Source organism: Cygnus atratus, chromosome 5 (genome assembly GCF_013377495.2).
Source record: "Cygnus atratus isolate AKBS03 ecotype Queensland, Australia chromosome 5, CAtr_DNAZoo_HiC_assembly, whole genome shotgun sequence".
Taxonomy (NCBI): Eukaryota; Metazoa; Chordata; class Aves; order Anseriformes; family Anatidae; genus Cygnus; species Cygnus atratus.
The window spans coordinates 54,646,299-54,660,225 of record NC_066366.1 but is presented as its reverse complement, the minus strand read 5'-3'; the positions used below and the strand labels follow the sequence as shown (position 1 = coordinate 54,660,225).

The following is a 13,927-nucleotide window of genomic DNA, read 5'->3' as shown; positions in this document are numbered from 1 at the left end:
AAGGACTGGAGACAACTCTGAAGCCTCCTGTGTCTGTGCAACCACCAGAAGCAGTTATGTCTTGGCAAATTCCAGGCAATGATATTACTGATTTAAGACGTGTAACATTCCAGGATCTATTTTCCCCTATGCACTTTTGCCAAGCTCAGTATTGACAGGAAGTTAGTTTTAATCGACTGACATAATCCTGAGAAGTCATCAGCCTGGCTTCAATTCTCATCCTGCCTGTTTGTCCAAAGTTGGTTAATTTGGGCTGTCTTCTTAACTCGTTCTGCCGCAATCACGGCAAAGCTGTAACACTGTCACGATGAGGACTGACTGTTCTGAGCATTAGCAGAAAGAATGACCCAGTCACCACTTAGTCTCATCCTGGTTATTGAGAACAGATGAATATTCTACCTTAGCCTAGAACAGGAGCCACGCTAATTTACAATCATTATATGTTAACCTCTTTATGCAAGCACCAAAGATCTCAATTCACAGGGAGGTTTAATTGGAGGCCGTAGAAGAGTCTCTCAGACATGCAAACACTGAAGGCTTCTTAAAAACTTCTTTATTTACAGGAGGAATAGTAGAGATCAGAAGAACAAAGAGACAACACCAGTTTAAGAAGAGTTATCATAAGGGCTCAGGGAGCTCTACCAGGATGATCAGGCCATACAGACATGTGAATTATTAAACACTCACTAAATGCTTTTGCTCCTATTGTTCTTATTGTACGTAATATTTAGCAATAGGCTCTGACACCTGAGCCCTAGTGACTAATTACAGCCATTAGGATAGTGCTACATCTTTATTTGGCCTTCCCATCTTTCCCTTTGCATTTGCTATACTTGTGGTAGTTAAAAAAAAAAAAACTTAAAAAAACAGCTCCTTCATTTTACAGTTCACTTCACAGCTTCATATAACAAAACTCATGTTCACTGATCATTTAAACATTGCCCACGGTATAAAGTGAGTTCTAGCACGCTGCAGCTCTGAGTCTACTCTACAAATGGGGGAAAGATGCAACTTCATTTCAGTGCTGGTAATGGCATCAGGACTGACACGTTGCATTTAGTCTTAACTTCAGATTCAGGCATCTCATTTAAGGTGAGGCTGTACGACAAGTACTTCGAAGCTCAATGACATCTTGAATTGGATTCAGTATTGAAATTCAGGAGATCAAGAGAAATTGAGGCTGCACCCTTGCTGCAAGAAAAATGTAAGCTATTTAAAATCTGAAGGAGCAGTGAGCTACCCAAAGCCAACAACCAAGACTAATCAAGGCCTGCTCATTCTGAATTGGAATTCTGTTCTCCAGAATACTTGCAGGTATTCCCAATTTGGTATCCACCTTGGAATGTAATAGATTCTCTGTTATTCAATCCTTTACATCACTGTTGAAAATTATAACCATCCCAAAAATAGATACTTAAGCAACATATCCCAGGATGATCACAGCTACCAGCATTTTTCCTCTCTTCTCCACTCCACGCTACTGCTGCAGCTATCCTTTTTAAAACGGGATGGTTCTCCCCAGTCCCCCTAAATCCTTAATCGTGACACAGAAAGAACTGCAATAGAAATACTATGGAGAAGTTTCTAATAACCCTTAGGATCATTCTGCTATCTTGCAGATGTTTACAAACAAAATATTTTTTCTAGTTTCTCTGGTAAATAAAATTATATTACGCAGTTTCACACCACTCTTGTTACAGAAGTCACAAAATCAAATATGGAAAACATCTGGAATTGCATTTAACCTCCATGAATTACCATAAATACGCTGAAGAGTTAACAGCTAATTGGGTTATGCATTATAATATTTCATTCTTACATAGAAGAAAACAGCATTAATCACTTCATTTCTCTTGGCATCAACTGTTGTTACTTTTTCCTTCATATTGACTATTGGAACAATACCCTCTTAACTGCTCAAGACCACATGAAAGAGTGACGAGAATATATTTTTATCTCCCTCATTAGTTTGATATTGTTCTTTGCCTCAAACACTCCAATTTTTTCCCCTACATGCCTGTGCCATTCTGTCTTGCTTATCTTTAACACTGTCACCTAATTTCATACAGTTTCTTCTTGGATTTCAGATCATTAGCAGCGTACTGATTTAGCCAAAGCAGTCTGTTGCTATGTGTCAGTGCAAAAGAAGTACAAATTAGTAATTCACACTTACCTGCTCTTTAAGGAACAACTTCACTGAATTCCTTAGTCTTAGTCATGCTTCCTAAGTCATCTCCTATGGCATCTTACCTACAAGTTTTCTGAATTCTAGCTATTCTATCATACAGCTGGATGACATGATAATCTTTTAACCGCCCTTACAAGGGTTGTTATTATGAGCAAGCTGCATGTTACTATTAGCAAAGTGAGAACTTTGCCGTAATTATCTTACCATTCTCAACAGCTTGTCCATTTTCCCAGTTACCTCATAACTGGTACCTTTTCCTGTTTGAGTTTTCCCCCAAATGAATCATTAAGACCAGCAAAGAGAACCATCCCTCTGCCTTATTACTCCAGCTTGCTAGATTTTGGGGGAATTAACAGCACCTTGCAGTCACACCTTCTAACCCCAGGTAAGGTCAGAAAGTAAACCAAGAATCTGCAAACTGCTCACTTCTCTTGAAAAGAGAAAATTACATATGAAATCCACTGGCTGCTCCTTACCAGCTTTCAAAGGCTGTTAAACTCTGGCCAAGTCTGTTACGTTAGGCTTCCTGCTGCGGAGTACAAAATTATTTAAGATTTCCAACCCCAAGAAGTAGAGTTTTGCTAAGCCATTTCTGCTAGCCAGCCTTCGTGAATGCTTTTCCATAAAAAACCTTCCCAAAAGAAAAAAAAAATCTCAGTTTCTTAAAAAAGATTTCATCTACATTTCTTGCTAAGTGTTATTTCATGCTATGAAACTCTTTTGCTGACTAGTCACAATCACCTGCATTTGTTAAATCATACTAAAAATACTTCTACCTGTAATGGGAAAAGGGCTGTGGCTTCATGAACCCAACCTAGAATCACAGAGTAGTCTGGGTTGGAAGAGACCTTAAGGATCAGCTAGTTCTAGCCCCCGACCAACTTCTATTTCTCTTGTCCAACACCAATTCTAAGAACTAGTTATTTTTCTACTTGCAGCCTTTGTGGCACTGAAGAATTCAAAGACTTCAGCAACCCAGCCTTACCATCTTTGAAGGAGTCCTAACAGCATGGATACACTTGATAATGCACATTTTCAATTAATACGTATGAAGAGTCAGGTGTCCAATCATGAGTTTTTAGTGCAATTTTAGATGCCCTAAAGCATCCAAGATGTGCAGGACTGGCAGATACAGGCTTGGACATATGGAGCACAGTTTTGAAGCAGTAACTTGAGACCATCTGGGATAACCTACACCATTTAAGAAGGTACCATGTGCCTACACACAAGCACCATCTCTGTTCCTGTAGGTTTTTCTAAAACTTGCTAGTCAGCCATGATACAGGCAAATGAATGCTATCGCTACACATTTAATTAGCGGTATTTGTTTCAACTTAAAAAAGAAACACAGGGAGCAGCAAGAAGACAGGAACTCAAATTCACCAGGGTGTTAATGCTGCAATGGTCAGCCTAATTCACTTGGGGATTTTAAAATCAAGTATTTCTTGAGACTGAATTTCTTTAATGCTGTAGCGTCCCAATCCACATGATAGCAGTGTATGAAGGTAACACAGTCATCATTTAAACAGATGAGGGATACAACAAAAGAGGCAGCTGCTAGAATTGAAATCATCCATGCGAAAAGCATATGCTTTACTTCTTCCATACCTCCTTCCCATGGAGACAGCCTGTCTTTTCAGTATCTTACCTATTCATTTCAAACTAAGAAAAAACATCTTTGCAAGTATCACTGCCTTTGGAAAGTATTTTATTAAAAAGAAGTCCTTTAAAAAAAAATGTAAAAACAGTTCTAGGCAGAAACCTGCTTCTATTAGGTATCTAAATATTTCAATACCAGCAGCACCATCTAATGGAGAGCTCACCAATTTTTCCCCCTTCTTTAAGATGACAAACATTTTATTTTGGAGATGATAACAACTGATATTTTAACACAAAGCCTATCTAATACTCTACAAAAACAGATTAGCTACAAGAGAAGCCAAATCATTTTCTCCATAAACAGTCAGACAGTCCATTTTCACAGATATGACGTAAGTACAACAGGGAGTTTGTTTAACCAGGAGATAAGATTTTAGTTCAAGTATTTAAATATGTATTTGTGGAAAAAAGCAATGCCAGTTTACAAATACCTTAATGTTTAAACTTTCCCTCCAAAAGTCAAATAGAGATGCCAGTGCCTCTAAAGTCTAAGGAATATGGACAACCCTGGATCTTATCCATAGCAACCCAAGTGACTACCTGCACCTGCTCAAAATGAAGTTAAGCACTCCAAGACATCCTTAAGGTTGCTCTTCCGGCACAAAACATGCTACAGGAGATGGGCAGCAAATCAAGAAAAAGCATCAATAAAGCATGTAGCACAATAAATAGCAGGAACTGCCAATAGTCATCTCATTAACAACATTTTCTCATAAAAACATGACAGGAAAGTATATAGTTACATATGTAATTGACCTTCACGAACTTTCTTCCTCACGTCATTTTGTCTTCCTTGTTCTTTGGATGGTTTGTTAAATCACAGCATTTCAAGGAAGGGTTCAACTACTTTGAACTTTGCCAGTTAACTCAGCACACTGACACTCTTGTTCTGGAATAACTGCCTTTTCATATACAGCTCAAAGGACTTTCGAAGACTGTCTGCCCCAACTCACCTCAGAACAGCTGACTGGTACATTGAGAGTTTGTATTAGAAGACAAACAACTCTTAGTAAACATGTCTGCAAAGCTACACTACACATCATACTTCAGCTACATGTGCTACAGGTTTTACATTCACAAAGAGGACAATTCTGAACTCCCTTCCTCACTTATTTTAGGAAAATGTCCTCAGCAAAGATACACAGAATGTAGTAGGCGGATATTTGTTTGCTTGTCCTAACATTTTTTTTTTTAAAAAAAGAACACACAGAAACTGCCAAGAGAGTAAATCCCCCAAAACTCCCTCAAAAAGTTACTGGCTGGAGTACTGAAAGTTACATATCTAAATAATCCTTTCCAAAATGAAAGTGAAGCTTTCAGGAATTTGCAAGAAGGAAAGAGGAAGAAGGGGAATTTACAGGCCAAGGTATTGAAAAATCGCTGACAAAGTATAGCACACAAACAGCAATAAACTTGCTTTATGTTCCTGGATACTGCCAAGAGCATTCTTCTGCACCTGCTCCAAGGAAGTGTGAAAATATCTCACTATAACATAGATTAAAACAAAAAAACCCTGCCAAACAGTAAGAGCAACACAACATCAATGTCTGCTACTCTAACTACAACAGGAGATCCATTGCCATTTCCATCACTCACCAACACCACCAGTGAGAAGTAAGGCATATTTACTAATATGAAAAATATACCAAAGGCATATTTACTAATCTGAAATGTAGCACACTCAGGTTTTGCAGATAGAAGAACGGTTCAACTCCTAACAGGAGACAGAGAAGATACTGACACTCAAAATCAGCATTAGGTATTATGAACTTCAAAGTAAGTTAGGTCAAATCCTTTTTTTTTCCCAAAAAAAGTTGAGTTCTGGAAGGCAATGGGAATACTACTGCATGAGACTGTCTCAAAACCGCTAGATACACACATACGCGTATCAACAGCATTCACTTAAGTATGCAACCTCCTTCCACTTAAACTAACGACAACATTTTGAGAATATGTAGCTTTACAACCACATGCACTTTACCTTTGGCACCTGTTGAACGTAGAACTGGTACCTTTGTCACATGCAGCTACAACAGTCAGAACTAAAACGTTCCCAGGTAAAAGCACAATGCTCCTCTCTTAAAAGGAACAGAAAAGGGGACAGTGAAAAGGATGGAAAGAGAGCATTTGTAGACCTAAGGACATATATACTTCAAACAATAGGAGGGTACATTGTAGATCCATCTTTAGTGGCATGGAAGAGCTTGTTAATTCACCTTGTGTTGGGGGAAATGAAAGAAACAGGTAGTTACAGAGAGGTCAAAGAAAAGCTGATTTACAGACAAAGATTATTAGCCAGAAGTAAGAAAATAAGTACAAACCTGGAAGCAAGTATTTCAAGAGTAAAGTGATGCAAATGGGAAGAAAAGTGAACGGGAAAATGAGGTCAGTCATTTTGGTCAAGTAAAAGGATGAGACCACCTAGGAATAAAAGTCATCCCTTCACAACTTAAACTTACAGGAGATATGGAGCAACTGAAAGCAGTTCAAAGTAAGCCACTTCTAAGAATCAGAAGAACCAACTTAAGAAAGTAAGAGCGTTTACACTGTCTGGCCAAACAACTTAAGATGGAACAGAAACACAGTGGTAAGAGTATTTCATTGGTAGCTGAAGAGCATAAAATGCAGAAAGACGAGTGACTTAGGATGGTTTAAAGGAGTTTAAAACAAGCGGAAGATGAATGGAAATTTTAAGGCAGTACTTCCTAAGCAAAAAAAAAAATCAAGATAGATACAATTCCTTAAAGTTGCAAGTCATTAAATAAATGGTCAGAAGACATCACTCAAGGAAACTTACTCTTGGAAGGTTCTTCTCTGTAGAAAGGCAGAGATAGGCGATAGGTATAAACTGATAGAGTACAAAACGCATCCATAATAGAAACCTCTAACAATTGTTCTAATATCTCTCACAAGTACATGGATGAGCTTACAGAATGAATTTTATTCACATTGCCAAAATTTGGTTCATGAGCTGGGCTTTGCCGTTAAAAAGTTATTTTAGGCACTTCTATTGTGCGAGTAAGCTGGTTCCATAGAATAAGGAAAGACTATGACTATTCTAGAGCATCCAAGGCAGAAAGCTGGGAACACGTAAGAGCACCAGAACAGGTACCACTTTGAGAAATTATGTCATGGACACTCAGGTTCATGGAGCCCTGCATGTTTGCTGTACGCAACAGTGCAAGAGCCGTGAAGCAAGTACTGTTTCCTGTCCCATAATGCTGACGGTGCAGAAAGGCACAGCACTGTGGAGAAGACAAAACAGGATGCCTCTACACAACTGTTGCAATTCATGTCATTTATCAATGGATAAAGCTCATACTGCCCTGCTGTGCCTCAGCATCTCATCATCTTTGATGTCCTCAGAGGGCAGGAAAGCACCACTATTTCCATTTCACAGAGCAGGAAAAGCCGAGACCATGGGGCCAGCAGACAGACATAAGCCACAAGCTGTATGACAAGTATTCTCAGAAGTCCCAGCCAGCTCTCACCTAACCCTAGAGGCACCTAAGTACCAGTACTCTCACCCCCCACAGCACCTTGAAGGCATCTTCTGTGCTACAAGAACAGTCTGTCTTGACAAGGCTGGTCACCTCAGCAAGCACCTCAGGATCAGGTTCAAACGCACCAGAAGATAAACAAGACATCCGTGGAGAGAAGCATCAGCAGACTGCATGCCTTTCCTCATCTCGGTAATCGTCCTAACCACCCTTCTGAGCCATCGCGCTTCCTCTTGCTCCGTTTCACAGGCACAGCGAGTTTTGATTATTCCTGGCATAGCAGAAGAGTTTCAAGAGAAGGAAGTGACACTGCTTTACTGGCCTGTGAGCTGATTATGAGAATACTCCCCAGGGAAGTAGAAAAGTTGGATTGGAATCCCCCTTCTGCCCCGGGGACGTGAGCATGATGTCACACCGCTCAGCACCACAACATCAAAGGCCCTCGGTGCTTTGGCCTTCCAATGACTTACATTACATACATCTACAGGAACAAAACAACAGACTCCAGGTCTCCCAGATCTTACACTGGTATCGACAACAGGCCAGCTTCTTGTTCTCAAGAGATGTCAGAGCTTGTGGGAACAGAGTGGCAGCCAGGAAGGCACTGCTTCTTCTAAAAGCAGCATCTGCAACGTGCTTTTCAAGACCAACCAAATCAAAATAATTCATTTTGCTAGACACCCAAGAACTGAAGACTCGTGGCATTCCAAGCTTGTCTTGAATGGACGTATCTTACTTGATTTACCAAAAGATGTTTTTTGTTTTAATGCAGAAATCAAGTCAGACAAGTTCAATATTACTCCAAACGTTAAACTTCTGCAATCACGAGCCTCCATGCAGCCATCATTAGAGCACGTAAAAGAGAAGTTTCATGACTTCTTTCACTAAAGGTTTGGTCTGGAGCACTTGCTATGCATACTGTATGTGAAAGGGTATATTCACTTCAGAGCACTTACACTTATATTAGAGAATTATCAGTGATTTTATCATGGTAAATAACCTAGAGAATGTTTCCTCTACACATCAGCTAAACCTATTTTGTAAGTGAGCATTTTATGACAGTATATAAAGTAATACCGGAACTATAAAATGCTCCAACCTAAAGAATTTCTGCTATGGCCAACGCAGTTCCAATGCTTGCAGTTTGCAATAGTCAATCATGATGTCAGAGTACACAACGACCCAGTCTGAAGTACAAGGAGGGAGCCAGGGATGGAGGCCATCCCACACGTCCAACAGGGAACTTCTGCACCCATGAGCACCGTGAGCCTTCCCTTCCCGTGCTGCCCTTTACCAGATGGACTGCAGGATTCTACTAAAAATCACACTTACATGTGCAGAGTAAATCAGCATGGAAGAACAACAGCATGGAAATCAAAGGCTTAACATTTTGGGGGTGTGGAGAGGATTAGTGACCTACAGTTGTTGTATATAATTTTAGAGACACTCGCCCTGTTAACCTAGTTACAAAGCCAACAGTCAGAAGCAATCGAAGTCATAGGGGCAACAATGTTTTGCTGTCAGTGCTGAAGTAGAAAAAAAATCCAGGAAGAAAAGAAAAAATTCTCAGACCCCACTACGTAGGATGTATACATCACAATTTCCAATATCAAATCATCTTTTGCCTCATTTTCTTCTTATGCTCTCGGATCTTTCTACCGACGTTTTCCTTGCTGATTTTCTAGGGGTGGAGGGAGTAGTCTTTATTTTCTCTTCTCTCCCATTAGCACAGACCAAGAGAGCACCTCTTCCTAATCTGCAGGCACCTAATCATCTTCCCTTGCAAGCTGCCACCCCTTTCCTCTGAATTCTCTAGTCCTTTCTTTTTCTTTGTCTGAAACAAATGAACAAAAGAAAAAAACTTAAAGACATAACAATTAAATGTTTTGTTATTTGTCAAAACAAACATATACTGACTTCAATCTATTTGCTTATGATGGCAGGGGCTTCCAGCAGGCAGACCAGCTCTATTTTCTTTGCCAGCCCTTTGCTGCTGTGGTTTCTATGTCACTACTTCATCACTGCAGGTTTAAAAGTGTAAGATAAAACCCTGCAAAGCTACAGCTCTCTTTCTTGTGCTACAATCACACCTTTATATTGTTGCACAAACCCACACAACCCTCCCTCCCTTGGCTTCTCTACCTCATACCACATCTTGAAATCTCCAATTTCACCCTCTGCCACCACTTTTGGCGTTCCTGAGCCACAGGCCAAAAATGCCAGGAGGTTTTAAATACAAGCATCATATGCAGAAAGTACCCACCCACAAGAATCAAAAAAAAATAAAAAGCCTTGGCAATTCTTTAAAGGAACGGTGCACAAGAACACAGACATCTGAAACCAACATGTAATGAGCAGTCTTCAGACATCATAGGATTCAGCACCTCCAATTAACAAACACTATTATGCTGAAGAACATGAAATCCAGTTATTGCATCATCTTGGATATCTGAGATCAAAACGTGTTATTCTTGCAATACCTATTCATACAGAGCCAATTTAGGATATTGGATTAGATTTAAGTCATGCCTATTTTTAAACTGCCTTACTTTTCATCTGCAGAACTGTGATTGTCTACTTACCAATGTATTTACATACCGGTGGTTTAACAACAAAAGTTAAAAATTAGGACTGCTGACTTTTCTTGTTTTCGGTATTGCCATAGCTACTAACAGCATTGGAAAACACGTTCCCCTTCCATCACTTAAACTTTTCATTATGAACAAGAGCAACGCAAAGATCTGAAATGCAGCAGGCTGTTGAAATCATTTAGAAACAAACCGTATTAGCATGGACTAGTAAGACCTCATTAAGAATTTTCTGTTACTGATGTTAACTACTGCCATCTTACAGCTTTCTCAGATACCAACAGTAAATATGCTTACATGACACTCAAATTCTCTGAATCCATACTAGAACTGCTTCTCAAAACTGGGATCATCACAGCTAACTGCAGGAGGACTTCAGGCAAGCCTAAGGACTCAGTCATTTAGTACCCTCTTTCCATTACAATTAATTTGCTTTGATACTGAATGCACTGTACCTTTCTGCATCCTCAATCCAGCTGCTAGTGGAAGCGTTGAATCAAGTCAAATTTCAGTAAAACACCTACCATTTTCACGCTGTACCAAAGCAACTTTTATAACCTCATAGCACTGTCTGCTTATGATGCCCCAACTCATGACACATCAATGTTTCCGCTATCAAGCCCTATTACAAGGGGTTTCCCAGTCCAGCCATAAAAAACCGATTCAGTCCAAATATTCAAATATTTCTTGTCTTAAAAAGAAAATCCTCTCCCTAAGCTAAATAAACAACATGTACATCCACGTTACTCATACACTTCAGCATGTAGAGATTGCCTTTTATAGGCACTTTTAGCCAAATAGCTCATTTTAAAGGACAACATACATGATGTTATCATCTCTTTAGTCCTAACTCTAATGCTCAATGTATCCTTTAAATCCAGGCTTCTACGCGAGTCAGTAGCTATTTTAAACACTGACTTTTACTATTTCGTATTGAACTATTTCATTCGTCTGAGCTACATACAGTTAACACGCCTTGACATCACACGCTAAGCTCCCTTTCGGTCTATGAATGCGAGTTCAGAGTAGTACACAACAACCCTACACGAATCCTACGGGACAGGCATACAGTGAGGAATACACAGTTCCATCAAAGAGATAAAAACACTGGGATCATGATACTCTGTTAGATCTCAACGAGGTAGAGAAGGCAGGCACCCAAGCAGACTGCAAATTTCAGATTATATCACTGGAACTTCCCACATTTTACTACTACAGAAACAGAAAACGACAGAAAGAGGTTCTAGTGCGCGGTGAAGATCCACCTAGAGGTGCACGTACAGCCTTTCATGTCACACACAAGCTCAGACTGGCAGCAGGCGAGATTACGCCGCTCAGCATTAATACGGTTTCACTCGTTCCTCTGCATGTAATTCGGATCTCAGACACTTCGGATACAAATAAATCAAGACGTAAATGCCTTACCTTCCTATTTTACAAGCCGCTGCAGTTCTCAGATTATGAGTCAGTCATAGGTTCATCTGCAGAGGAATGACTCAGTATAAACTTTTAAACACTCGTTGTTTTTTTTTTCCTAACCCGCACCGCCGTCATTAATTTAAACGGGCGAAAACGCGATGCTGCGAAAACAGCGCACGAAAATGAATGGCGTTAAAAATAAATAAATAAATAAGAAAAAAAAAAAACCAACAACACACAAAGCCCCTCTCCCGGCTCCAACCAGCCGGCCGGGCTGCAGACGGGGATTAAGAAAAATAAGATAAAATAAAGCCAAGTCCAAGTCCGGGGGCAGCTCGGTGGCACGGCCACGGGTTTCCACCTCCCCCCCCCCCCGGAGCTCGCCCGGCGAGCCAAAGCGGGCCGGGGCGAGCCAAAGGGAGCCAAAAGGAGCCGAGCCGAGCCAGGCAGCCCGGGGAAGGCGCTGAGGTGCCGGGGGCCCCCCGGAGCAGCCCTGCTCGGCGGCTGCGGGCAGGCAGCGCCTCTTTAAAGGCCGCCGGCCCGCCCCCAGCGCCGCACACGGAGGGAGCCAAGAGCGCAGCGAGGCTCCCGCATTCAAACGCCGCAAGGCAGCGGGGAGAGGGAGCGGGGGTGGGAAGGGAAGGGGGGGGGGGGGGGGGGCGCGGGGGGCGAAAATAAGTAAGAAAACGGGGCACCTGCAAAATACCGAGCGCCTCCGGGCAGGCAGAGTCCGCGCTGGTCCGTCCCCGGCCGCTGCCGCCGCCGAGGTCCCGGCACCGGGCGCCGCCTGCCAGCAGATGCCCCGTATCAGCGCCGTGCCCCCCCTCCGCCCCGCGTGTCCCCCCCCACCTCCCCACAACGGCTCCGGGGAGCCCCGAGCAGCCCGGCCGGAGCCCGGAGCAGCAGCAGCAGCGGCGGCGGCGGAGCTCCAACCGCCCCGGGGCGCGCCGAGCCCCGCGGCCGCCCCTACCTGCGAGCGGGCACGGCGGCGGCTGGAGCCCGGCGAAAGGCGCCCGCCAAGCCCGGCGGAAAGTCCCGGCCGCCCTGCGCCGTCTCCCCCCCGCCCCGCACTTCCTCTCCCGCCCGCTCAGGCTGGAAATCCCCGGCGAAGCCCGCTGCGCGCCCGGCTCCTCCCCGCACACACAGGGGCGGGCCCGGCTCAACGCGCAGGCGGCAGCCGGGGGCTGGGCTTTGCCCTGCCCGCCTGCACCTGATGCCGCTGTCCCCCCCCCCCCCCCCCCCCCCCCCCAGCACCACACCGCACCACAGCACCCCGGGCTGAGGGGTTGGGGGTCCCGGGGGCTCGCCCTGAAGGGTTTAGGGCTGAGGGAGAGGGGGGACCGTGAGGGGACGCGGAGGAGAGGAGCCGGCGCAAAGAGTCGCTGTGGAAGGCGGTCGGCTTTATTTAAAAAACGCCACTGGGGGGGGGGGGGGGAAGGGGAGGGGAAAAAATAAAATAAAAAAAAAACACACACACACACAAGAGAGGGGGGAGGGGAGGAGGAGGGGAGGGGGAGAAGAGTCTGGAAAAGCTGAGGAAGGAGCCGGGGGTAGGGCGGCTCGACCACCCCCCTCAGGAGGGCTCCCCTCAGAGGGGCTGAGGGGAGATGCTGCCATCCCCTGCGGGCGGCCGGCCTCGATAGGCGGCCGCACCGCGCTGGTGTCGCGTCATGTCGCGATGTGGGCAGGTGCCTGCTGTGAGGAGGGGGAGCGGGCAGGGGGCGGCCGCCGTGAGGAGCCGTGCGGGGCTGGGGGGCTCAGGGACGGAGCGGGGGCGCGGAGAACCGGGCGGTGTGGGGCTGGTTTCGCCGGGGTGAGGCCAGCGTCCCTTTCGGACGTTGTTTATCGAGGGAGGATCGGCCGGGTGCGGGATCCGGAGCGGGCAGGCTCCGCCACCGGCAGCATCCCCCTGCCCGCGTCCCCCGGAGCCGTCCCCGCCGACCCGCTGCCATCCGCATCCCCCGCAGCGGTGCAACGCCCACGCCAACCTGCCCGGCGAACCACACGTCTCCAGCTCCGGCTGTGTCCTCACCAGACCCTAAACAACGAAGCTCGGCTAATTCCCTCCTTGCGTGCCGCTTCCCTCCTCGTCCCACTTGTCCGCTTTCTCTCCCCCCTCCTCGCTCCCTCCCTCCTCTTGCTGGTGTCCCCAGTAAGGGGCTGGCGTTGCTGTCAAGACAGCTGCGCCTGCTGAAACGCTGCCGTGAACCTGTGAGCAGAAAGACAAGCTAAGACCGAGGTCTTAAATGTTCCCGTCACTTGCTCGAGATTGCCTAGCTCTGGGAAGGCTGCTAGGACCGAGCCTGGATTTCTCCAGCAGCGGGGCTGCAAATAAGTTTCTATGAGAGACAAACCTGCAATTTCCTTCCTTGCCACTCTTTTTGCTGTTGTATGTGTGTCCTCTTGTTTTGCCCTGGAAAAAGAAAGGAAAAAACATAACAGGATTCCAGTGCCGGTAGCTCCAGCAGCTGTACTAACGTGTTCTTGCTAAAAAAGAGACTGAAAACAAAGCCTTACACCATCTAAGAGATGTCAAACAGAGGCTTTCCATATTTAAAAATGTCAGTAGCTGA

At 44.4% G+C, this 13,927-nt stretch overlaps 1 protein-coding gene across 25 annotated transcripts in view; it reads right to left on the bottom strand.

Annotated features, from left to right (window-relative positions):
• TRAF3 (TNF receptor associated factor 3) overlaps positions 1–12,469 on the bottom strand; it is a 72,435-nt gene extending 59,966 nt beyond the window's left edge. For 7 of the 25 annotated variants that reach the window (XM_050710890.1, XM_050710891.1, XM_035551158.2 and 4 more), the window contains exons 1-3: positions 12,325–12,452; positions 12,050–12,141; positions 11,361–11,416 (exon numbers count right to left, since the gene is read on the bottom strand). The gene's annotated coding sequence lies outside the window, so the exon portion shown is untranslated. Of the gene's footprint in view, positions 1–8,919; positions 9,182–9,929; positions 10,062–11,360; positions 11,854–12,049; positions 12,142–12,324 lie in introns of those variants that run through there. The other 18 variants (XM_035551163.2, XM_035551170.2, XM_035551174.2 and 15 more) reach the window with 13 other exon arrangements.
• Between the last annotated feature and the right edge of the window lie 1,458 nt (positions 12,470–13,927).